General features: G+C 40.5%; 1 protein-coding gene and 1 long non-coding RNA gene across 2 annotated transcripts in view; one reads left to right on the plus strand and one right to left on the minus strand.

The window, feature by feature from the left end:
- Window positions 1-2,432: 2,432 nt before the first annotated feature.
- Lar (tyrosine-protein phosphatase Lar) overlaps window positions 2,433-23,815 on the plus strand; it is a 237,016-nt gene continuing 215,633 nt past the window's right edge. The window contains exons 1-2 of the mRNA XM_076377450.1: window positions 2,433-2,591; window positions 3,434-3,538. The gene's annotated coding sequence lies outside the window, so the exon portion shown is untranslated. The remainder of the gene's footprint in view (window positions 2,592-3,433; window positions 3,539-23,815) is intronic.
- On the minus strand, window positions 4,997-5,379 carry LOC143179592 (uncharacterized). Its single transcript, XR_013001990.1, has 2 exons — window positions 5,355-5,379; window positions 4,997-5,188 (listed from the first exon to the last, which is right to left on the minus strand). It is a non-coding gene; the product is annotated as an uncharacterized LOC143179592 (long non-coding RNA).

The following is a 23,815-nucleotide window of genomic DNA, read 5'->3' on the forward strand; positions in this document are numbered from 1 at the left end:
ATGGTCTCCCTATAACGAACGCAAAATTCCCAACTCGAGAAACACGTATTCCGTGATGTTCGTAATTTGTTGCACGCGACATCTGACATATGTCATAAACTTGGACGCATGACTTTCATTAAAATTATGCATTCTACTTTATATTATACTTTCTGCAAGCCACGGTTTCGAAAACAACTAAGAAGTTTCTCGATTGTTTAAAGATATGAGAGATAGCGAGTCATCGATAACAGAAAGTACATATAATCAATACAACATATTCACTAAATTTTATATTAATATCATTTATTACACGACACGATCGATAATTGGAACGTGGAAGTCTTTTCTAAATATTAATAATTTCAATTTTGTTTGTTTATATTTGAGTATGAAAAGAACACAAATATCCATTTAATTATATGGATGATTACGATCGAATGTTTCAGTAAAACAATCGACTATGTGCCATGTAAATATTTAATTCGAAATGTGTGAGTAATAATCAACGAAAGCGTACAAAATATAAATTAAAATTTTGTTGTCGAATCTAAAATGGTTAAGCTGACGGGTATTACAATCTAAAAGAGATAATTCAATGTGAAACAATAAGTCCATTACGTACATTTGATTAAAATATAATAACAAATATGATGTAGCTCAAGAGACATTTTTTAGGAAAAGGAAATTGTAATTATAATATAATTCTTTTATACGGAAAGCTCAGCTTTTGAACAAATTATTTTTATGCATATATATGTTTATAGCTTGCAATATAATAAAACGTATATTCCTTCTGGAAAATACACCTTTTTCTACTAAACTACCAGTTCGCAATTTGTATGCAAATAAATTTAAATCCAAGCGTGATTTTACCATCCTGCACGGTTCAATACAATTTTAAATAAAAATTAATTTTAGTTTCCTTTTAATAATTACATAATGATCTTCACAAACTAAGCCCTTTTCCAATATTTTAAAAAGTGATGAAGAAAATGTTTGAAAATTGGGTACCGTTTTTTGCAAAAAAAGCTGTTCATGCACTTGTATGTACTTCATAAAATAATAGTAGTATTGGTCAAATCTGTATCAAGCAATGATATAAAGATTGACTGTAAAATGTTAATTTTAATTCGACGATTTTAAATGCTTTTTTGATAAGAAGTTAATTTACGTAAAATTTACTCACTTTTAGTAATATATAGTTCTCAAAGTACCCAACTTCATATAAGATCTCATTGTATGCTATTTTATACGATACAAACGAATTTGATATATGCTCATGATAATTATTAGAACAATCTATAAGGATTAAAAAACATCTAATTAGTATACGTATAACATACAAAAAAATAAGCTAACGAGAAACATATCGAGCAATACGATTTTGTCATTTTCGAACATTCAACTACGTCACCGCAGCGCCATCTATTAGATACAAGCGTAAATTATTTTCAATTGTCCGCTCGAATTCGAGATTTCAGGATGCGAACAGTGAACAGTACTATCTGCACATAAAGCAGAAACGAATGCTAAAATGGAATTTTCAAATTCCACGTACTCGCAATTATTTACCACGAATGAACCACCGAATGACATAACTATACGCCGAATGTAGTTCTTACGCAAGTACGTGTCAAAGTAAAGGTCGAAAAAGAATCATTTCGATTCATATCATAAAAATGCTTTATAGTAATGATTCAATCTTTATGAAATTTAGTAGACTCATATAGTAACACGAAGTCGCACGAAGTCTACACTTGAATGGGTTTCTCAAGGTATTTGAGTATCAGTTACTCAATTTTTATCAAATTTTGTACACACATACAATAAAGTAATCTCTATTCTCGGAACTATACTAAAAATATTATTTCTTATATTCACTTCTATAGAAATGAAAAATTTAACCTCTTTATACCATCAACTTCGACTCGACTACGGTCGCACGAAGTACAATACCTGAGAAGTTTCTCATTCAAAGTTGACGTAAACATCATAAAACTACATGTTACACATTCGTCACTGACATCCATGGTAAAAGTACTCACCAGTAAAAAGTAGCTCATTCTTGTCCCTCTTCGCATGGTTCACAGAGAATTACGGAAAATTTCTTCTCCCAAATCAAATCGAAAATGGGTGAGAAAGGACGCCGTTGATCAACCACTACGAATTCTGTCGTAGCTCTCCCGTAGGAAACCCGAAGCAAGACCACCTTCACTATTAACATACTCAACCACACTGACGGAACGAATTCTGCGCGTTGACTCTTGAAATTGACGAAAACCCAGTGAAAATTTGAAAAAATCGTGGGGACGATTACGCCACGCGCAACTGCCTCGGAACGCGGTTATTCTTCGTGGGTAATCGGGCGTTTCCACGAGGCGCCGGCAGATGTCGGTCGAGGTATGCCAGAGCAACATGGCCGCTTAGTGCTAACACCGCTATGGCGACTTTCTTGTCACTTTCCTAATTGTTGCCTTTTTTATATGTTTTACACGAGCTTTTTTAAAATCAGTGCGTAGCGAATAGACGAAGTGAATGCCCGCTGACGATGCAACGATGGAGAGTGGAAATTAGTTTTCGATCGGCCGAAGTGAATACGATAATTCTAAGTAAGTGTTTTGCTATTCCGTGCATGATCGCTGGCTCTGCCTTTCCACGGTCGCCCTCCAAACAAGGCGACACTCGATTTGTTTACATGGTGTACGGCATTAATTACGAATCGACGATCGCACGATCAGTCTCGTGGCTTCTAAGTAATGGTCGACGTGCGAAGATATGCATTGTCGAAAACATTCGAGAGCAAACGTGCGTCGCGTGTCACTCGAGCGCGTCAGTAACGTATAACCTCTTGCATCTCGACATGCTTTCCTTCGCTGCTCCGAGTCCCTACTTCATCGTTTTCTTTCGCCCTGTTTTTATCAGAACACGTTATTCTGTCTTCGCGTTGAACGGATATGTTTCAGGGAATCGTTCCTCGTGTTTTTTTTTGCTGTTTGGACCTCGTGTGTCCTGCAATTTCGATTTTTCTTCGCTTACGCGAGGCAACCGAAGGAAAAGTATCGATTTTGCTATATCTTCCTAAACAGTCGTATGATTTAACGCTGGTCCGGACGCGCGTTTTATTTGACGCTCGTTTATGGTGGGGTCGTTGATAAACAAAGTTTACCGCGACGATTTTGGACTGGAATTTATATTGTGTCATTGTCGGTGGAATAAACGAACTGTAAGCGCACGGTTATTATTCTCTTCGTCGTAAAATGAGGGAATTCTTTATTATATTTGTTACTGATTTTATGAAATCTATAGTGTCTTCTGTCTCCTTTATTATAAATTTGTATATAATAAGGGAATTGGTGCAGTGTTTGCATTGCTACTGTAATGTAATTTATTCACCGATATCCATTATTGCGGGGAAATTAATGGCGTTTTTCTGTTTTCTGTTTGTTTTCAGAACGAATTTAAAGAGGATTGAAGTTGAGAGGATACAGGTGCGTACCGACGGAGCCGTCCCAGGAGGGAATGTGCGAAAGCGTTCAGACACAAACTGCAGACAAACGTACGTTTATTTTTATTTACTTTTCATTTATTTTCTCAATTACGCATTCAGTAACATACAACTCCATGAAAAATGAGTACACAGGTATTCTTCAAGCAGTATTTTTACTTCGCACTAATATTTCATGTTTGCATTTTCTGTGGGAAATGTCAGTATTTTCATATTGTATGTTTTTTAAAAATATCATAGTCAGTGTTATTTTAAAAAGAATACTGGTTTTTCTAATTGATATTACGTAAACTATATGTATTAATTTATTTCTGTCGAGGAAACGTGGAGTATTCGGTGATGTCATTAATCATTGCATAGTAACGTTCGATAACGATAAACATAATTTTCTACGTAAACTGTGCTTGAATTGTTCAAATAAAATATGTATTATTTCGTTATTTGTAGTAACTACAAACATATCACAGCACAATGTTACTGGAGATTTTTCGTAATTCGACATAAAGTTATTTTTTTCTGTTAACGCAATTTTGTTCCAATTATACTTTCTACATTTAATATTTTGAGTACATTTTACATTTTAAAGACAACATACATTATTTTTCTTCAGTCAAAAATTTTCAATTCTTTCGCACTGTTTTTGTAAAGATTGTTAAGTACACATACTATGTTTTTTAACTGTACGTATCATAATTTTTGTTTTGTCACAATAATTGTCCAATTATAACGTATTTTTATTTACATTGAATATGAGCACTTCGTAACGCACATATAATTTGTTGTTACTTAAATGAAATTAGATTCAGCATGTGTGCACGATATCGAATGTTACCTAACGGCTATGCCGATATTATATTACTGGTGAATACATAACGCTGATTTCTATCTCATATTGATATTTTTAAAATATCTGCACTGGATACCCGTGTGCACGTTATCTAGTAAATCATTCGACTTTCTGTTTGCTTTTTTCATATATCACAGCTTTCTGCAATTGTGCTTACATTTTTTGTACATCTGTTAGTTTTAATATCTTCTAACACGAATGAGACCCAATTATACCAAAGGCCCCAATTTCTCGAGCAGTGCGACATACTTTTCTCCCATGAATTGTCTTGATTGCATTTCCGTCTTCGGTCAATTTCACTGTATCTTCTTAGCCCTGAAATTACACGTAATTTATTAATTTAATTATCGTAAAGCTTTCCTTCTAAAGCGGTACTATGATCACATTTCCTTTTAACGCACAAACATTTAGATCGTAAAAATTGACGTAGATTAAGGCTAATTCAAAAAATGGTTCTATCTACGTTCTATGATATAAAAAATATTACAAAGCGTATAGAAAATATATTCTGTTGTTTATCGACTGTTTTAACCCTGTTTTATCGTCAAATAACGTAAGAAACGAAGGTAAGTTCTTACCGACGTCTCCAAAATTGTGTTACCGACCGTCCAAGAATGCATTACCGACAGTGATACAGGTGGCCGCCGATAACTTCAGTCTGTTTACCTGCAGTAAATCGGTGTCACAGCCTTCCAAACCGGGTATGGGTTGCGCGAAATGCGAACCTTACAGTGCACTTTGGTGCTGTACCATTTGTTGCACCTGATGCTCTCGTCCTCGAGCAGGATCGTTATCAATAGATGAAAGTTCAGGAATGCCGTAAGAAAGGAAGTGGTGAGCGATAATACAGAGCACTGCTGTGGAAGAAAGAAATCGATAGAAATTTGGCATTCAGAAAAGAAAGATCTTGAAGGTAGACATCGTTGAATGAGAATTGAAACGGTAAAATGCACATTGGTGTTCATTTTATTTAGCAACAAAATCCTGTTAAAAAAGTAAATCTGCTATTTCAGACCTTACCTCCATTAAAGTGTTTTTAGTAGCACGCTAAATCGTATCAACATTTCCAGTCGAGTTGTAGAGTGTGCTCGAATGTGACTGAGCGAAACGCGATCGAGGCGGTGCCTGAAAACCGAAAAGAGATCATTATCTCATCGATTAATCACACTTTCTGCGTGGCGTATAAGCAGGGTTGGCGTAGAGTCAACGTACGAAGGGTTTTCAGTGCATTGAAAAGGGGGTTGTCACTTAGGTTCACGTAGAGGTAGAGGGACAGAGGAAAGTGAAAGAGAGGGCAGGAGCGGGCTGGAAAAGCGGGAATCAAAGCCAAGCAGCGTGACTTGTGCTTGGCTCATGTTGGCTTACACGCGAGCAAACTTCCGATCACGTGCACTCGCATATTATTTTTAATCACTCGATATCTCGGCTGAATGCCCGTGCGAGCTCCCAGCGAACACAACGATTATTCGTAATTGGATTACTTTTCTTTTTATTTGCTTTTACGTAGAACCACCCCAACCCCTGACCTCGCGGTGTCACGGTTGAATTCAGACATCGGTTTCGTTAATTGGTTCCTTTTTCCTCTTCGTTTCCTACAGGGCAGATGTTTCAGGAAATCAATAGCTTTCCATACACGCTGCAATATTCCCACCAACTTCATGACGTTTCATTAACGATGATTTCAATGTAAGTGCCCTACAGGTCTTGACGATTTCGCGTTATATATTCATTCCTTTTAAATTGGGTTTCTTAAATTGATATCGATCGATCGTCGTTTATTTATCTATGTATTCTATGAAGAGGAATTCTTTCGTTTAACAAAGTTAAGGTTCCATTTTCATTATCCTCAAAACGTAAGAGGAAAAGAGCAACCAAGCATTGTACCAACAATGGATGTAATGGAGAAAAACTATTTTGTTGAAGCATGTGCCATCTCCTTAATTTTCTGAACACCCTTAATAGAGAAATACTTGCTTAACCGTGAGACGCTTACGTTCTTTTTGTTGTTGGAATTCGTCTGCGATATAGTGTAGGACGTAGAGGAAAAAAAAGCAGTAAAGGGTAGAAAGTAACTGACCGCAAAAGCGACGGTAAGCTTTTTTATTTCCTTTCCCCTTTTTGCAAAGACCCCATTCGTTCATTAGACTCGAGCCGTCCGACGCGTTCCCCGTCCGTAGCTGCGCTTCCCTCAGCTTCCTCCACCTACATTCTTGCTATCCTTCTTCCTTTCCCTCGTCTTACTTTTCTTCTTTCCTTTCCGCTTCTTCTACTTGTTTATCCTGGTGAAACCTCATGTTTAATAAGAAAACCGTGTTCTCTTGTATTTCATGAAATGAATCGGTTTTGACGATCTTGTTTCTTTATCTTGTCGAGGACTGGAGAAAATTAAACAGGCTGAGAACGTAGGATATTACAAACTGGATAGAGGAATCAAAATAATATTAATTCCGGATTTCAGACAAAAATTGTGTATTTTATAACTGTAATAATTATAGGATTTCGTGCAACCTTAGGATTGAATCTGAAAACACTGTTATTTTTATGTATAAAATTCTGCATTTTATAAAGCTTTTAAATTACTAGTAAAATGTAAAGTCAGCACGTCTGAGTATGATCACATTACTACAATTACTGCTATAATTACTCACGAATTCGTTCATAAGTATTTAAAACAGCAGTTAATTATGAGAACTACTGTGATGTATCTTTGTTCATTCAACTTCTATGATTTCATTAAGTGAAGACGTCACCGTCGATCACTTTTTCTACATTTTTTTAAGAAACTGGTGCAAGTCCCGTCATAGATATGCAATAAGTATGCTAATATAAGATGGGGCATGTCTTTAAAATTAAACAAAAGAATTTAACTATTTCTGTGTGAATAAATTCGCAAGTCACTGAATATCGTCAATCTAATCAATGCCAAATACATGCAAAACGCTTATAAAATCAATTTCTATAGTTTAAAACTATACTCACCAGCATTTGGAATTACTTGACTGTGGCAAAGTTTAGATAACAAAGAACTGTTACATAAATCTGAGAATGAAATCATAGAGATGTGGACAGTAGAAATCGCGCGCAATGTCCCTGTCATTTACTATGTGGACACTCGTGTGGTCTGCAAAGAAAACTGACAACAGTGCGGGGAGAAATAGCACAAAGGGAAACGTGCACAGAATAAACCAGAGACTGACGAGAGTGTAGGAATAAAGGTACAGTGGTTGTGCAGCGGTTTAATGACTTTAATGACCTCGCGATTACGTCGGCCACAGTCACGGCGGGTTAACAGGCGATAAATAAAATGTAGACACGAGTGGCGGCAGCATGCGATGCTGATCCCGTCAAAAGACTCTAACTCTGTTTATGTTTGTACTAACGTGACGATTAGGAAGGTCCTGGAAAGAAGAAAAATGGAAAACTAGAGCCATTTTAATCCGTGCGATTACACGAAATACGCTGTCTCTGCGTAATTGTAGAGAGGTATCTCCCATAGATGAATATACACTAAGGCGGCCGTTCTCACTGGCGGGTGTATGCATTTAATTACGTAATGTCAAGTACACGTAGTAGCTAAATAAACGTGCGTGGAGGGTGAGGCTGAGGTGAGGAGTAAAGGGATCGGGCTAGGTTGGATAGGATAGGACATAAAGAGAGAAGGGGCTTCCGCTTGTATATCTTTTAGGAAAACGCCGGGAGATTCGAAGTACGTACACTCGCGAATTGCGGCAGAAGCTGAACCGAGCTATGGTGTAACTACTGCCCGAGGCTGATGCTTCAGCACCGGCATCAGCCTCGGCCTCTTGGCCAAGCAATCCCACTCTCTTACCCACTCTGACCCCATCGTTCTCACTAGCGTTTGCCTCTCACCTTTCTTTCTTTTGAGCACCTTCCGGGCCCTGCCCTTCTCCACGCTCATTTTGTTTTCCTTCCTCGTTCGTCGCAGCTTTTTATTACGAGCTTGCGTGTCAATTAATTAAGACTGCTCGGGAGAAACAGTGATTCCCAGAGAAGCGACGGGAAGAAACAGCCCAGCAAGTTTGCTCATTTTTCAAGACTTCGCGTCGCGCGACACGGCTAGTCCATGTTTTAAATATTAAAACTTTGGAAGTCGTGTTCGATAGCGTTACTCCTTTTTCTTTGTCCTCTCCCAGATCGTTTTTGTCATCGATCGCCTCGCAAAGATTTACGGTTCATCATCGAATAATGGATGCGCGCCGCGAGTCAACAGCGCCGTGTGCATGGAAGAAATCAGAGTGTGTTGCCAACAAAACCAACTGACACCTGATTTCATTACTGTCACTTAAAGCGTAAGCCAAGCTTAAGCCCTGCTTCACGCGATCGCCCGCTCCTCCGTATTAAAGCTGAGCCGAGAGAAACGCGCCGCCCGAAAGCTGTGACCAGAAATTCGTCTTAGTTTGCTGAATGGATTTTAAAAAACGACCAAATTGAATCAAGGATAAATCTTATTTATCATTCGAGTTTGAAAATTTTAGGGACGTGTCGTTGCAACTATTGGCGCAGTTCCCTTTTTCGGCCTTGAAAAACGAAATGGAAACACCGTTGTGCGGTTGGAACATTGATTAACTGGTGTTCGCGAATTCGATATCAGTCGTTGATGTCAGCTTGTATGTTCCTTCGTACAGAAACCGCCCTCGAAAACAGTTGCACCCGCGCCACGCGTGCTCTATCGTATTCCGCCGCGTGAAAATTTGATCCAATTTATGTCGAGCGTCGCGCACGAATAGCTGCGATACAAGGTGAATTATGTCTGCGTTGTTGACGGTTTTCGTATAAACTTCCGCGAGCTGTTCAGTTGGTACGAGCAGAGAAATTCTTTCGGTGACACGTCGCGGCAATCTTTGATCACACAATCCTGATTGTTTTACCAGCGGAAATTAACGAATGTTTCGTGTACGTTGCGCGAGGGTTAGTAGCAGTTTTGCAAGAGTCGGAGGTATTTAGGGATCGATTGCTCCAAACATCGTCTGTACCGTCCAGCGAGTGAACAATGGACATTAGCTTTAATTGGGACACGCAACTGACACCGTACACCCAATCTGCTCTGTATTCCTGGAGGATAGAGAAGGTAGCAGGTTGATGGTGATCCAAGGACCTGCTTCCATAACAGTATTAGTGGGACGGCGGCAGTGCTCACGGTAGAACGCTCGGGAACCATGCAATCATTGGCACGCGAGAGCGCACCCTGTTACTGCCGGTGATAAGGACTACAATCGGGCCACCGACCGACCACTCGCTGTATGGTTTCCACCCTTAAATCGGTTAAACGATTCTCCTCCGCGTTCGACGACAGACCGTAACACTCTCCTGCGGCGGCGTTACGTCGCTGCCTTGACGAAAGAACATCTATAACGATTGCATTCTCCGCGTAGCTGCGCCGGGAACGAATTCAGTTTAGGCGGGTCGGAACTTATTTACCGCATCGAACTGACAGCCCTCGGACGTAATAGAACACAGGGTAAGGGCGAAGCTGTTCAAACACGTACGGGCAAAGTTGATGCTATTTGGAAACGATCGATGCGATTTTCCGACAGTGTGATGGTTAGCTGAAAAATTTTACTCCTGGATAAACAACGAATTAAGGGAAAAAATGTTTGATTAAATAATATTAGATAAATACAATTTTTGTATATCAGTAATGAAGCTAACTTGCCTTTCATTTTACAAGTTAATCCTGTAAAAGCAAGTTTCTGTCGAAACAATTTTTGTTAGTTTAAATGCATTATAAGTGGTATTCTTTATTCACTGTTCGAAATTTAAATAATAAACAAAAATTATACACGTATATTTAGTTCCATCCTTTTGTATATAGTGCAGTGATGAAAACTAGTATTGATACAGACATTTTATTGCGAATCACTTGTAAATATGGGACAGTGTACGACGTGCTTTATTCCTATCTTTAAATCCATAAATTAAATGTACTTACAACATATCATAAACGTTAAACTGTACGATTACAAAAATAAGACAATATACGTTGTAAGCTATTTTCACTGAAACGAACATATTTTCACACATTTAGAGCTTTGTGACATAGAACGCTGAATTATATCATTTAACATATTATACGTAATCCTCTTTTCTTTATTAGTGTTTTAACACATCGAATGCATTAATTTTTTGTAATTTCTGGAGTTTTCTATTCGCCCGAATATTTTTCACTCTCTTAAATTGCTTTCTTCAGTTTTGGCATTAATCTATCTTGCCCAATTCTAATTGTCATTACTAAAAGAATCTTAAAATCTAAAAATTAACGTATAAAAATTTAAATTGTGTATTTGGCAGACTATTTAACTAAAATTATAATTAACAGTTTGATTTCGAAGTTACGTATGGCAAATTCCATCACACCAGTTTGAAATAAAAATATAAGTGAAGGCAAAGCTTTCCCATTCTCCCTCGTAGTTCTTTTTCAACGATATCTATTACACAGACGTTATTTTCATTCTCTTTTTAATGAAAGCGTTACACGAAGCAATTTGGGCCCTGTGAAATCTTGTACAAATCAGAGGTCTCGCTCTCATTTTCCTTTAACAGTTTGTCCGTTGTTGTTTAATACATATGAACTCTATTGGATTTATTATTGTTGATGATTGTGTCGCTTAAAATGTGTATCATAGAGGCACGTATACGTGCGCATTCGTACGTATTTATGTCCAAGGAAAGCTGTATTCCGGACGAATGGAAAGCCGACTGGTAAATTTCAAGACGCGCCCGTGAAACTGCACCCAGTACACGTATGAAAGTGCAATAAAGAAAAGTGGCGTTCGTGCCCGAGCGAAACCCCGCCGCCGCGTGTTCGTTCTCGACGATTTATTTTCGATCAAGGTGGCCGCTGCTGATTAGCGCGACAATGCCAGCTTTGTTCAACGATTAACGACGTTTTATCCAATTCCACCCATTCCGTGTACCCTTCTCGTTCCGATAATCGTACATTCGAATTCAGATAAGATTTAAAGAGCCATTCTCTCCGACTTACGAGCCGAGGACCGACCGTACGTAAAGCTTTTCATTAAACTTTAAGCTCGAACGTCTACGGACGAGAAATCCTGTTGTCGGTTTACTTGCTCTATTTACGACGGCTCCGTGTCATTTTGAAACATCGACCAACTTCTTTCCTCGTAAAACGAGTCACGAGCCCCGCGCTGTGTGTATTCCTTTCGTCCTTCCCGCTGCACTGGCCTCTGCACCATTGCAGCCACTGAGTAATAGAGTGTAGGCCAGAGTTTAAAAAAGGAGGCGAACGGGACCATAACTTCCATGGATCGTAAAGGAAAAAAAAAAAATGGGGAAACGATACTCTCGGCGTAAAAGGTCTCCCCGTGTAAAGCTAAGGAAACTTTTGAGGTGAAACTAGTTTTTATGTAATTAGAACTTGAACTTGTCTTGAGCGGATTGTGGTAGCAGATTACCAGCTCCCGCCGCTCATCTTCTTTCGTATCGGTGTTATTTCAACCCTCTCCAAGATCCGTCTTCTCCCAGAAGCGTCGTTAAGGCACGGTCGAGGACCACTTCCGGGTTTCATTCGTGCACAATTAGAACCGGTCGAGGCCTCCGATACTTGGCAGCGCGAGATACCGTGCGTGCCTTCCTCGTTCGATAATAAAACCGCCCGTTAGGGATACCTTTCTCTCGAGGTGAAGTACATACTTTCTGCTCTTTACTCTAGCACGAAAGAACGCTGGAATTCTTGGGAGAGGTTTCCACCTTCCACCGTTCTTAAGAGTATCGCGGAAACCTACTACTCGGACTTGGTTCATGAGATGTCCTGCATTAAAGATGGTGTTGAGTTGTTTGCTCCACTTTTAGCCCTCGCCTTTCTTCTCCCTCTGTTCCGCGCGAGCGTTTCTCCCTGTATATCCTTCTGCCCCGAAAATACTTTTCTCGCCGTGACTTGCACATTATTTTCCTTTTCATTTCCGCTTTCAAAGCTTCCTTGTTATCGTGCCGTTTTTTTACTCCTGTTAACGAATCACAAAGGACGTTACCGCCACTCGCTCGTCTCAGCATGGAGCACATAACCGTTTCATGGTATTAATGGTTCTCTGGCTCCTGTGGATCTTGGAATCGATTGAAAAAAAAAAAACGGTGGAAGGTAAAGGCCAGCATCCGAAGTTGGTGATTGGCGGCTAGTCGTGAAACAGGTCGGAAAAGCTCGAGGCTTGTGCTAAACTCGCAGTCGGCCAGGCGGGAAACGTTAGAGGCAGGGATGGATTAAAGGCTCTTCTTTCGAATTTCACGTCAGTCAGCTGTACGCCAAGATAATCCGGAGCGGTGTGTATTCGCAACGCGCGTATAAAATAAAGATCCGTCGCTGTCGAGCTCTTTTCTCGTTTCCTGCTTAATAACGCTTAATAAACGGCGACCAATGCGATGTGAGAGACGCGCGTCCGCCCGCTTGCCAGATCTTTCCTGTCTCTGTCTTTCCCCTTGTTCGTCTCTATCCCTCGCACTTCCTCTTTTATGCGGCCAATGAAACGGATTAAGTCCTTTGCGCTTGTGGCTATGGCGCGTGCGTCGAAGAGACACGGGAGAGCTTAAAAAACTTTCGAAAGAAAAACGAGAGACAAAATTCTTCCGTTTTGTGAAGCTGCTGTGGAAAAGCTTGCATGAGCCACGAACGTTTGCAGCTTGTACGAACGATTAACATCGGATTTTTCTTCTGGAAGCTTTAATTTTAATAAGTTTCCATTACCCCGAAGTGAGCAACTCGAAACGACGAAGTCCAAGGATTCTGCGTTTGCTTAAATCGTATTTTGTAATTCATTATGTGTGTATACGAATGTTTCTATAATTATTAGCTTCGTGCATAAGTAGGTAACTTCGTTTCTCATTATTAGGTTCGTTCATAAATATTTGATAACCGCGTGCTCTGGATATTAATTGAAGTATTTTCTGCTATTGTATCGTTACCTTTTACTGCCTCTCAAATAGTATTGATATTTTCCTGTATAAATAAATTTTTCTTTATGGGGTTTGGTATTAAAAAAAATATTTTACAAAATCCCTTTTACGATATTTGATGGTATAATTCGTTTTTATATCCAGGATGAAGTTACATTAATTTTTTTGCGTAACTTTTATCAACTAAAAGGGAAGATTCCCTTTTCAAAACTTTTTCAATTCGAGGAAAATGGTGGTCCCAGTGTAGTTGTTGTGTTATAACATGAGTAGTGTCTCAGTTTAGAATTCAATTTCCAAAATTGTAACGTAATCGTGTTAATCACTAACAGTCAACATATAATTATAAAAACAATTTTATGTGACCGAAAAATTCTACTGACTGAAATACTCGTATAAAGTGGTAGAATCCTAATCACATTGATACGCGTCTAACTAAATATATTTTCTAACTTTCACCGTCTGAAATTTCTAAACGAGAAGTTTTTTTAGTTTTGGTTCGAAACGCAACAACTTCCATTTACTCGAATAGAATTACTCAACGATTAATTAACGACGCGGGAATGGAATATAGCTGTACATTCCAAGAGATACTAAAAAGAGATGGGTCTCGAGCGCAAACACGGTAAACATGAAGCTAACTTTTACCAATTACTTTTTGAGTTAATATTCATCTCCGTAATTATTGAAAAATCTTCGAGGGTCTGCTTTCCCGTGCAGCTCTGTTTGCTCACTGAATTTTACCGTAGGATCATTAACCGACAATATTTTCTCGAGATTCCTTCCAAATATAACAAGACTGTATTTGTAGAAACAGGTCTGTATACTATTTATTAAAATTTAGTTTAAAACAGTTTCCTTTTAAAGCAAAACATGGTTTTCGTTCTTAGTGCCTTGCTGTAAAAATGTCTTTTTAAGCGATTTTTTATTTTCAAATGAAACATACAGCAAGCTTTTTACTCCATTTTTTTAGCGTATTCGTTAAGTTTGTCACTTTCATATTAAATTTTATGCGGATGGTTACACCACGAATTACTTTATGTGAAATAGTTTTGACAGATTACATAAAACTCTGCTATTAAAAAGTTTATCATTCACCTCATCCCTTATAGTATTCAAATTCTAATTTATAATGTTCAGTGCTGTTACGTCAAACTATACATACACGGGATTAGCACTGAAAGGATTAAACAAATTATCACTTGTTTAATAATTACTTAGTACTAATGAATCAACAGAGGCGCATATAACCTAACGGACTGTAGGATGCTTCAAAATCGTGATATATATATAACACACTCGTATTTTAACCAGATTTAGCAATTTCAGTTACAAAACGAGAAGACTCATTACTTTTGAAGATCTCGTAATTGCGCGCAAGTAGCTTGTTATTTATTCTGGAGAGCTTGCTGCGCTACATCTTGCAAATATTTCTTGTTGGAACTAGGGTTTTATGTATAACCCTTGTAGTTAGATCTTCCTAGGAAAATATTCAATGATAGACAAATGCACTGGGTGTACCGAGTAAGAGCAAACTGCAAACCGTTGACGTGGCCAATTATACAAAACCTAATAATTTAGCCACGTGTCATTGCCCTTTCCAGATTAGACCGTGATAACCCTGTAACGTTCGCCCCGTTCTGTGTAAGCAACTCGACGGGTGTCTAGTTGGCACTGGCCACCGATCCCCGGGGACATTTTATGCTAACGTTATGGCTTACTAATAACAACTTGCAGCCGCATTTTAGGAATGCTAATAGTCATTGGTCTGCACGAAACTAACGGACACGTAACATCTTTTCGGACTCATAAATTCGAGTCGAATCTAGCACGCAAAATTGTAATTACTATGAAACGTAGTCACCCCTATATGCGTAATTGACGCTTTTACGTTAATAACGCATCTTCCGGTCGAAACGAAGCCTTTTCAACGAGGATGAAAGTTCAGCGACTTCCGTGGCAGTCACTATTTCCTTTCGTTTTTTTGTTTCGCTCATTCCTGACTTTCGAACGTACTGACTTTTCACAGCGCAATTAATGGATAGATCAAAGAGAAACGAGCTACCAGAATCGACAGCGACAAGTTTTATTTTCATTGACGATCTGTTTGTGTCTCCCTTTAAATGCATCGCAGCGTTAATATTAATATGGTTTGATCGGCGAACTGTTGGACCCGTGAATACGCCATCGACATTGCCGAGCTTAGCGATAGTCCTTCAATAAGCGTCCATTCGATTAATCGGTCTCTCCTATGGTCGATAATACAGCATCGAGGATATTAAAGAGGTCCTCATATACTGATAATATCCTCTTTAATGTATATGCGTATAATGAACTCTTCAATTAAGTAACTCTCGTAATCGAGGTAAGTGTGTTGACGCTGGAATCGTCGATTGATTTCTTTCCGTGCGTCCTTAATGACGCTGTCATGATCCTCTTGAATATGCATCGTCCGCGGTAAGGGTGGTTCAGGCAGATCTATATCGTGGAGTTCGTGAGATACCACTCGTTCGAGCGACACGTTCCTGCTCTGTCTGCTAAACCTAGCCGAGTCTTCTGGTGATTTTCAGCATTCGTGTGTCTCTAGTGGGAAAAATGAATTGGATTGAGAAACGTTGTTGAATAGAAAGTAATGGTGCTAGAGCCTAAGGGAATATTCGACCAAACGATACCTTACGAGCGATGTCTCAGCGCAGAAACATCTACCGTTACAGACATTGGAACAGATCCGTGTGTTCTTTGCTTTCGTTTGTACAGTGACAGCACGCGGGAAGCATTTCACGGCATTCTAAGTAGAACCCCCCGTGATATTTTGTAACTGCACGTTTCCATACGCCACCTGTCTGTTGCCTGTTCTTTCTCTGCCACTGCCTCCCTCGACTCGAGCGAATCCACCTGGCTGGAGTTCGGTAGGGTCCTGGCGTGGCTTTATATTTTGCTCTCTTCACGCGTGACATCATCACCAGAATACGTGAGCCGCTTTAGGAATAGCGGAACAACACGTAAAACCGTGGAAACCGTGGCATCAACGAGCGTAACGAGAAATACTCCACTAGGCCACGAAGGGATCTTATTTCGAAAAGGGAGTTACTCGGGACATCCACCCGTTCGCGAATAGATTCCTTCGTCCGGGAGTAAGCGACGTCCGCTTCTCGAATGTCTTGCGATGGAAATCAATATGCCGGCGGGGAAACGGTGGAAAATTTCCTTGCACGATCGTCGCGTTCGCGATGGGAGATAACGCGATGATCGAACTCGCGCGGGGGCTAGGTTGGAAAGATAGATCGCGTCTTCGGCGGGACGCGAGATCGATCGAACGAACGTGCCTCGGACGGTGGCTCACCTCGTATAGAAGTTGACGAACGGAGGCTGAAGCGGGAAAATCTGAGAAAATGGATGGGTTTTAATATCGCGAGCTCGGCGAAACTAGGAAGTCGTAGTTGGCCAGGAAATCGCAGACTCGCTAAGCCTTACAGATTGTGGGTTCGAGACTCGGCCGAGTAAATCATGGCATCCCATGGCCGCCAGTTCGTACTTTAAGGCATGTTAGGACGCAGCTGCCACGTTACCCTGCCGGATCATCCCGGGGGATTAGCGATACTTCAATAAACTCCGCTGCCTTCGCCGCCGCCGCCGCCGCCGCCGCCGCCGTCGCCATCGACTAGTTTGCGCCGTGTGTACGCGAGGGAAATAGAGGAAGGGTAGAAGGATGCCGAGGACGGGAACTAGGGGTGTTTTCCTCCATTCCCTTTCTCTACTTGTGCCAGAAGCCGTTCGATTTAACTTGATGTATGCGAATTCGGCCAAGCTTTTTACTAGATTTTTATTCGACCATCGATTTGGGCGAGTAGCTCGCCCCTTTCACTCGTTTTGATCCTCCAAATGTGCTCAGCGAAGGATTTCAACGAATTCAGTATTAAATGGGTATTCGTTTCAAACAGCATTGAAAGTAGGTTATTTTTCTACCTTTATAAAAGCAATTTGCCGTTTTAGAAATCTTGTCCATTAATCTATGGTTTTTATCAGAATAAGTACTTATCCGCTTTTTACCTTCAGTTGGTGCGGAGAGATCTCAGTATTTATACTTATTTAGATTATGTTTAATTTACGTAGTGTCAACATTAAAGAAAAGTTAATAAATTCAGATTTTGAAGTTGTGTTATTTTTTAAATACGTATGCGGTATTTCCAAATTACTGTATACGCATAAAAAATTTGGTCATTTATTTAATACAAAGAGGTACACCGAATGGTGAAATGGGTCTGGTTCACGATAAAGTTTCTATCCCTAGGTAAGAAAGTGCATTGGAAGCAAGGAAAAAACGAATTCCGTGTCGAGTAGTAAAGACCGTGCACTTTGCAAACGAAACTAATATTCTACAAAGAATAACGAGAGAGAAGCAGAGCGCTGAAAAGGTGGCGAACAGTCGTCGGAAATCCTTGGGATGATTTCAGTTTTCCATGCAATAGATTTATCGCGACTTCTTGGCCGTTTCAGTTAAATCCGAGCGAAGGAGGAATATTTATTTGAATGATGTCCGATCTTTAGTCTCTATTTTCTCCCTTTCTTCTTTCGTGGTTTTACTCGCAGTTATACACGTAGCTTACTCGCAGTTTGTCTCTCTTTCTCGATCCTTTCATCGCCAGACCGCTCGCGTTTCTCTGAACAAATTTTTCTTCCATATCCTGCGGTTGAAGCCGCGCCCCGAATAAAAACAGTCCTTCCTTTTTCACTCTATCTATTCAGAATATTCTTACCGCGTAATCTTCGAAATTCACGTCGTTAAACTTGTTCGCGAAAAAAAATTCGCTATATCCACGCGATGAAATTACCGAGCAGCTACCGTCAATCTCTTATCCTCCATTTGTTCATCTCGCACGATATTTTCCGCTTTTGCTATCGCTCCGGAATCTGCATGGATTTACCATGATTGACGGCGGGGATCAAGCAAAGTAACGTATATCCGTGGATTAAATCCTCCTGAAGTTCGAGGGATGGGAGGCGAGGCAAGAAGACGATTCAGCTACAAACAATAAGTTGCATCCCTAGTAACGCGGCGGGCGTTGCTCAACACGGGCAAAAACGAATTATCCCTCCGTTATTTCGAGGAAGCAATACGGGAGCATGGAAGAATTCAAAGTTTCAGCGAGCTGCCGTGTAAGGTGTTATCGATCTTTCTGTTTGCCTCGCAAACGGTGGCCGCATACCAATCTACCCTCCTTTTTAACGAAGCGGAATTAGGTTCCTGGGAATTTGGGAACAGAGAGCAGACACTTGCTCAAAGCCAGGTAGATGTTTGACCTGCAGGCAGGTACGATCAACAGAACCCGCAGTTTACATAGGTGTGTAACATTAGCCGACTCTGAGTAAATATGCATGCTTGCAGTACACCCGATTGAGTTACTCCATGGAGTGTAGACGCTTGCGTGACGACGACTACCTTCAACGAAACTACGCCGAGTGGAAATGATAGTCGAAGGACTTGGCGCTGAAGCATCGATCGAGGGTAACGATCCTCCCAGATGTTCGCATTGGTCCGAATCGATAGCTGTCGGTTGTCTCGAATCTTTGATATACGCGATCTCAAAGTGTTTCGCCTGTGGAAAATAGTCGATAAGTGTGTCTATCGAAACTTCTCAATTTCTCACGTCACGCAATACTCTGAAAGTTTCGCGAATTAATACACAAGCGTTACTGCGAGCAAAGTCTCATAGCCTGAGAGAGGTGATTTGGATTCCATGAGACCTTCGCTCATCGAGCAGTCGTTTATGACCCTCTCGACGGTTCTTACGTGATCCTCATGTAATGCCAAAGAACGAGCTTTGTGAGTTCTTATTCTCGTCCTGGTCGTTATCGATGACTGTGCAAGCTTTATTCAAGTTTTCTTGTCTACCATCAATTATCATACTGTCGACACTAAGCTGATACTAGACAAACGCGTACAGTATTCTTTCGTTGTAAACTCCTTATTATCTTTGGTAGAATGAAAATGAGCTACCATACAAATAGGATCTCATTTGCCTACGAGGTGTGACTCTGTAGCGAGAAAACGCTGCGTTTGAAATTATCTTTTTACCAGAAGGCAATTACCCTTTTCTCGCGTATTAACCCGCTCTAACGTCTCATTATTTGTCGGACATTTGAATTTAGCAAAGGCAAGGATGCCTGACGGTAACCGTTACGTACGGCTGGTAAACAGAAGGTTCTTATCAACGTATAGCTACGTCGCGTTAACCATTCCTAACAAGCGGATACGAGGTATCCTGGCATTGGATTTGATGCCTTGTTCGAGAGTCAGTTACCTGCGCGACGTCTGGAGACATTTGCTAACTCGTGCGATACACAGTCAGATAACACGCGAACGAGAGGTTTCCTCGAAGAGCAAGCGGAAAGACATCGAGGGCAATGCTACCAAATGTTTCACAGTATGTATGTACAGAAAGCTACGTATGTAGCAATGTAGCACGTGCGTATACATCTAATTCCTTCTCTCGTTCATGTCGCCCATTGTTACATTATTTGCGATCTCTTATTTCTCATCATTGTCGCATTGCCCTGTCGAATATCTCGTTTTTTTCTTGCTTCTGCTTAATCTCATGAAACGAAATTAAAATTGGTGGTTAGTACATTACAGAGTTCATTAACCCTTTCTTTCCTCACATGGCATTATGGCTACGTATCAGTCGACATGAAAATCTTATTTCAGTTTTCTAGACTTGATTTAGAACGATGGCTTAAATGTTTTGAAAATTTTAAAATAGCTTCATGACATATTGCTCAAAATATAAATGTACTTCTTTATAGTCATTGAATATTTTGAGAAAGAAAGGATTAAAGGAATACTGTAAGAGTAAAAGATTGATAAAACTGGAAAATCTACTTACGCGTTAGTAACGAGTACCTGGTAATATTTAACTTGAATTTTATGCGAAATTAGTTTAATTCTTAATCCCCTTTAGTTTTTATTCATACCAGTTGTCAATACGACCGTCATATCAAATTAATATTCTTCAATAATCAAGCTCGTAGAGGCAAGCGAAGTGAATGCAGTCAGCAATTCAGTTTTACACGTTATTAATTCCAATGTTCATTTTCCATGTTCTTTTATTAATTTTTCCAAGCTCTGATGGAATGTTTGATTCGACGAAAATTCGTATATGCTTTCTTGAAAAGCACAAAGGACAAGGTATATGATGCCCTGGGAGTGTGAGATCATAGACATTACAAGCCGAGGTAGTTTATTAGATGTCCTGCTGCGACCTTTATTAGTCTTCTGTATCTCTTTCATAAGCGACACTATGCCGATATATTGCACTAACATATAAATTTGCGTATTATTTTATGTACATAGTTCGACACAATGACTCTTGCTATGTGTAGTTAAAATAGAAGTACATGAATGGTGTGTTCGTTCATTATTGGAGATGTTTGTACCTGTGAAGAGACTTATCGTGGATTTGTTATTAATCTCACGTATGCAAATCAGAATATGTTCATCTATCACAGCGCGAAATTAACATCGTAAAGTGGGGGAAAAGGCTCCGTATGAACGCTTTTATGAGAAAGATATGCATATAAGATATAGTACGAAACAGTTGAGTTTAAATCTGTTTCTCTTTCGTATTACCTATATGATGAGCAATAATATACCGTGTAGAAGTCTATAGTATAGAATGTTTAACTTATTTGTAACATAAAAAAGTAAACAAATGTTAGTGAAATTTTTTTCACAAATATTAACTGGTTCTGAAGCCTAGCCTTGAAAGCGGTGATCTCTTTTTATTTGTAAACCGTCCTCATGGTATAGTTGGAAGCACTTGAATTTCAACCTGAACGGAATGCATGTCTTCTCGGATACAATTTTTAACCTCCTTGCTTTACACGCGCCAGTAAATACGTTCTACGAGGACTGTTGTGTATTTACCAATATGTAACTGTTGACAATAACTGTACATAACGTTCATATACATAACGAGACATTGCAAAGCTGGATGGCAAGGTAACTTGGTCATATTGTTACATAGACACATTTCTCAGACCCAGCCACGAAGCATTCTAGCCAGCATGTGCACTTCAAGACAAAACTCAACTGCTTTGAACTGCTCCTGGATCCAAACTCATCTGTCCTCAATTGCATTTGAACCGGAAGACCAGCGCAAACATACCTCTCAGCCGTCGAGTGAAGATAAATGAGTTGTCGTTTCGCGTACAATCTCTAATGATTCGACTTCGACTTGACACAATGAAAAACTCCTGGAATCGAGGCTACAGGTTCACTCCGCGAGGAGAGGGGGTTATAGGTGCACGGGGAATCGGTAAAGGAGAGTTCATCACTAAGTCACGACGTTTTTATCTGGCATCCTCGTCACCTCTGCGCCTCGGCTTTATTCTCCTCTGTATTTTGTTCACGCGTTCTAAGAGCCCACCCCCGTTGTCGGGCAGAGGAGGGGCGGATAAAGTAGGAGAGGCAGCGTTCGCAGCCCTTCGATGCAGCTTCTTCTCCCCGCTTCTTTCTTCGCGTTCTTTTTCCCTATGTATCGGGTTCCATCGTACGTGCTACGACGAAGGCACATTTACGTTCGATGTATTTATATCCGTTTCTCACGGGATGAGGCAAAAGAAAGAGCCCTCTATTTCGGAATCGGGTCACTGCGGGTCGCGAGATATCGAACTGTTCTGTAACGATTCGTTGTTCCTTAGTCCGTTCTAACCCAAATGTCGCGTATAGAAGAGATTTCTCCGGAATCAACGGCATCCTTCATCCCGTGAGCAATTTGGCTCCCGCTCTCGAATTATTCATTGGTCCTTCCGTTATGTCGCGTTGGGGACGGGAATTCCCTTGTATGGACTTTTTCACAGCTTCGCGTTAGACTTTGTAAGAGGGACCAGTAAACACTGAGTGTATATAAAATCCGAACTTACTAAGTATAGCGTGTGTTTGTCATAAAACCTATTTCTGTAGGTAACATTCTTTATGTCTTGTAGCGTGTCTACGTCTGCCACAAAAGAATAATAATTCCATTTTTTATAACGAAAAGGTTAATAGGTTAGCAGTGTTTGTAGGATAGGTTAATTTCGAACTTCGTCTAAGGCTAAAACTTGGTGTTCCGCGAACGACCGAAATTGCTGGATTGTTTATTTACGATGCTTTCTTAGTCAGCTCAACAATAAAGTTTTTACGCGCGAAATAGCTCACAAGAAATCACTCTTGGGAATTCCCGAGGAGAGAAAATCGGAGTAACGAGACGCGAAGCTGTAGTTAAAAAATTTAAGCGACCAGTCTAACGCTTCGGACGTACCTTCTTGTCGAGAAGGGCAAGCTCGACACGGTTCAACCTATAATCCCGCTCGTGAAATCTCTGCCGAGGATGCCGTGTTTCCGCCTTAGCTCTTCCCAGCAGAAAACAGGGATAAAGGCGTTGTTTGGTCGACGAGGAACCGTTCATTGGCTACGCTATCTTCGATGAACGCGCTTCGAAATAGAACGATTCGATGGCCTGGTTAGATTATTCGTTTAGAAGCAAGGATCGAGGTAGACGGTGCCTGGATGAAATCCTACGGGGGTATAGCTCGGATAATAGGTCCACAGTAGCTCAGAGGTAGACGATGGAAGCTGCGGATGTATGTTTTTCTTTTATTTCCGTTACGACGCGGTGACAGTGCAGCGCCAAAATAGCCGCCTCCGGCAATCGTACGATAAACACTAGTCCATTCCCTCTTCCCTTATCTCCCCCTTTCCTACACCTCTCGTTCTCGATCTTCCTCGACCATTGCTAACTCGCGTGAACAGAAAATCGAAGGGAGCCAGCTCACTGGCTGAAACCGCGCAGGTATTGGAGGGCTACTGTAACGAAACATATCCGACTGTTTTCGTTTTCGCCGTTATGAATTGAGCCGCGATATTATCGAGCACCCCGAGTCCATTGGTCGAAACTTTCGCAAGTTTTCAATGGAATTAAGTTGGATTGTCGGTTCAGAGGCAATACGGAGGGGGATGCCTGTTCGTATGCCGCGACGCGCTGTGCTCCAGATTGATTTAATTTAGGGTTTTATCGGATCGAGGAGTATTGGACTGGCGGTGGCGCTGCTCTCGAAACTCGATAACCGAGTCTTTGGAGAATCTTGTCCGCTAGCAGGGGCTTCTAATTATTTCGGGACAAAAAAGGCGGAATCTCTCGACGGAAGGATCTCGCGAAGGAGTTATCGTTTAATTTTAGCCGAAGAAAATGTCGGGGGACTTTTGGGATTGGGAAGAAGCTTCGAGTGGCTTTCGTACACTTAAATTTTCTAGGTGGTAAGACTTTATGATGAGAAGCATCATAAAATGGATACAAAGAGGCTATATTGCGACGGGTATGAGCGCGTGGAAGCCAGCACGGAGACGTGAATCTGCATATGGAACGCGCATTAAGTAGTTTCTTCGGCGTTTAATTTAATACCGTGGCCACAATGGGTCGAGACTGCGAGACGACGAAACGCTCAACACCTCCCTTGTATGAACGGAGCTTTACACGTCCCGCAGTTTCAGCATCCATTCGCCCGACGTTCCCCCGTTC

This window comes from Calliopsis andreniformis, chromosome 5, assembly GCF_051401765.1.
Source record: "Calliopsis andreniformis isolate RMS-2024a chromosome 5, iyCalAndr_principal, whole genome shotgun sequence".
Taxonomy (NCBI): domain Eukaryota; kingdom Metazoa; phylum Arthropoda; class Insecta; order Hymenoptera; family Andrenidae; genus Calliopsis; species Calliopsis andreniformis.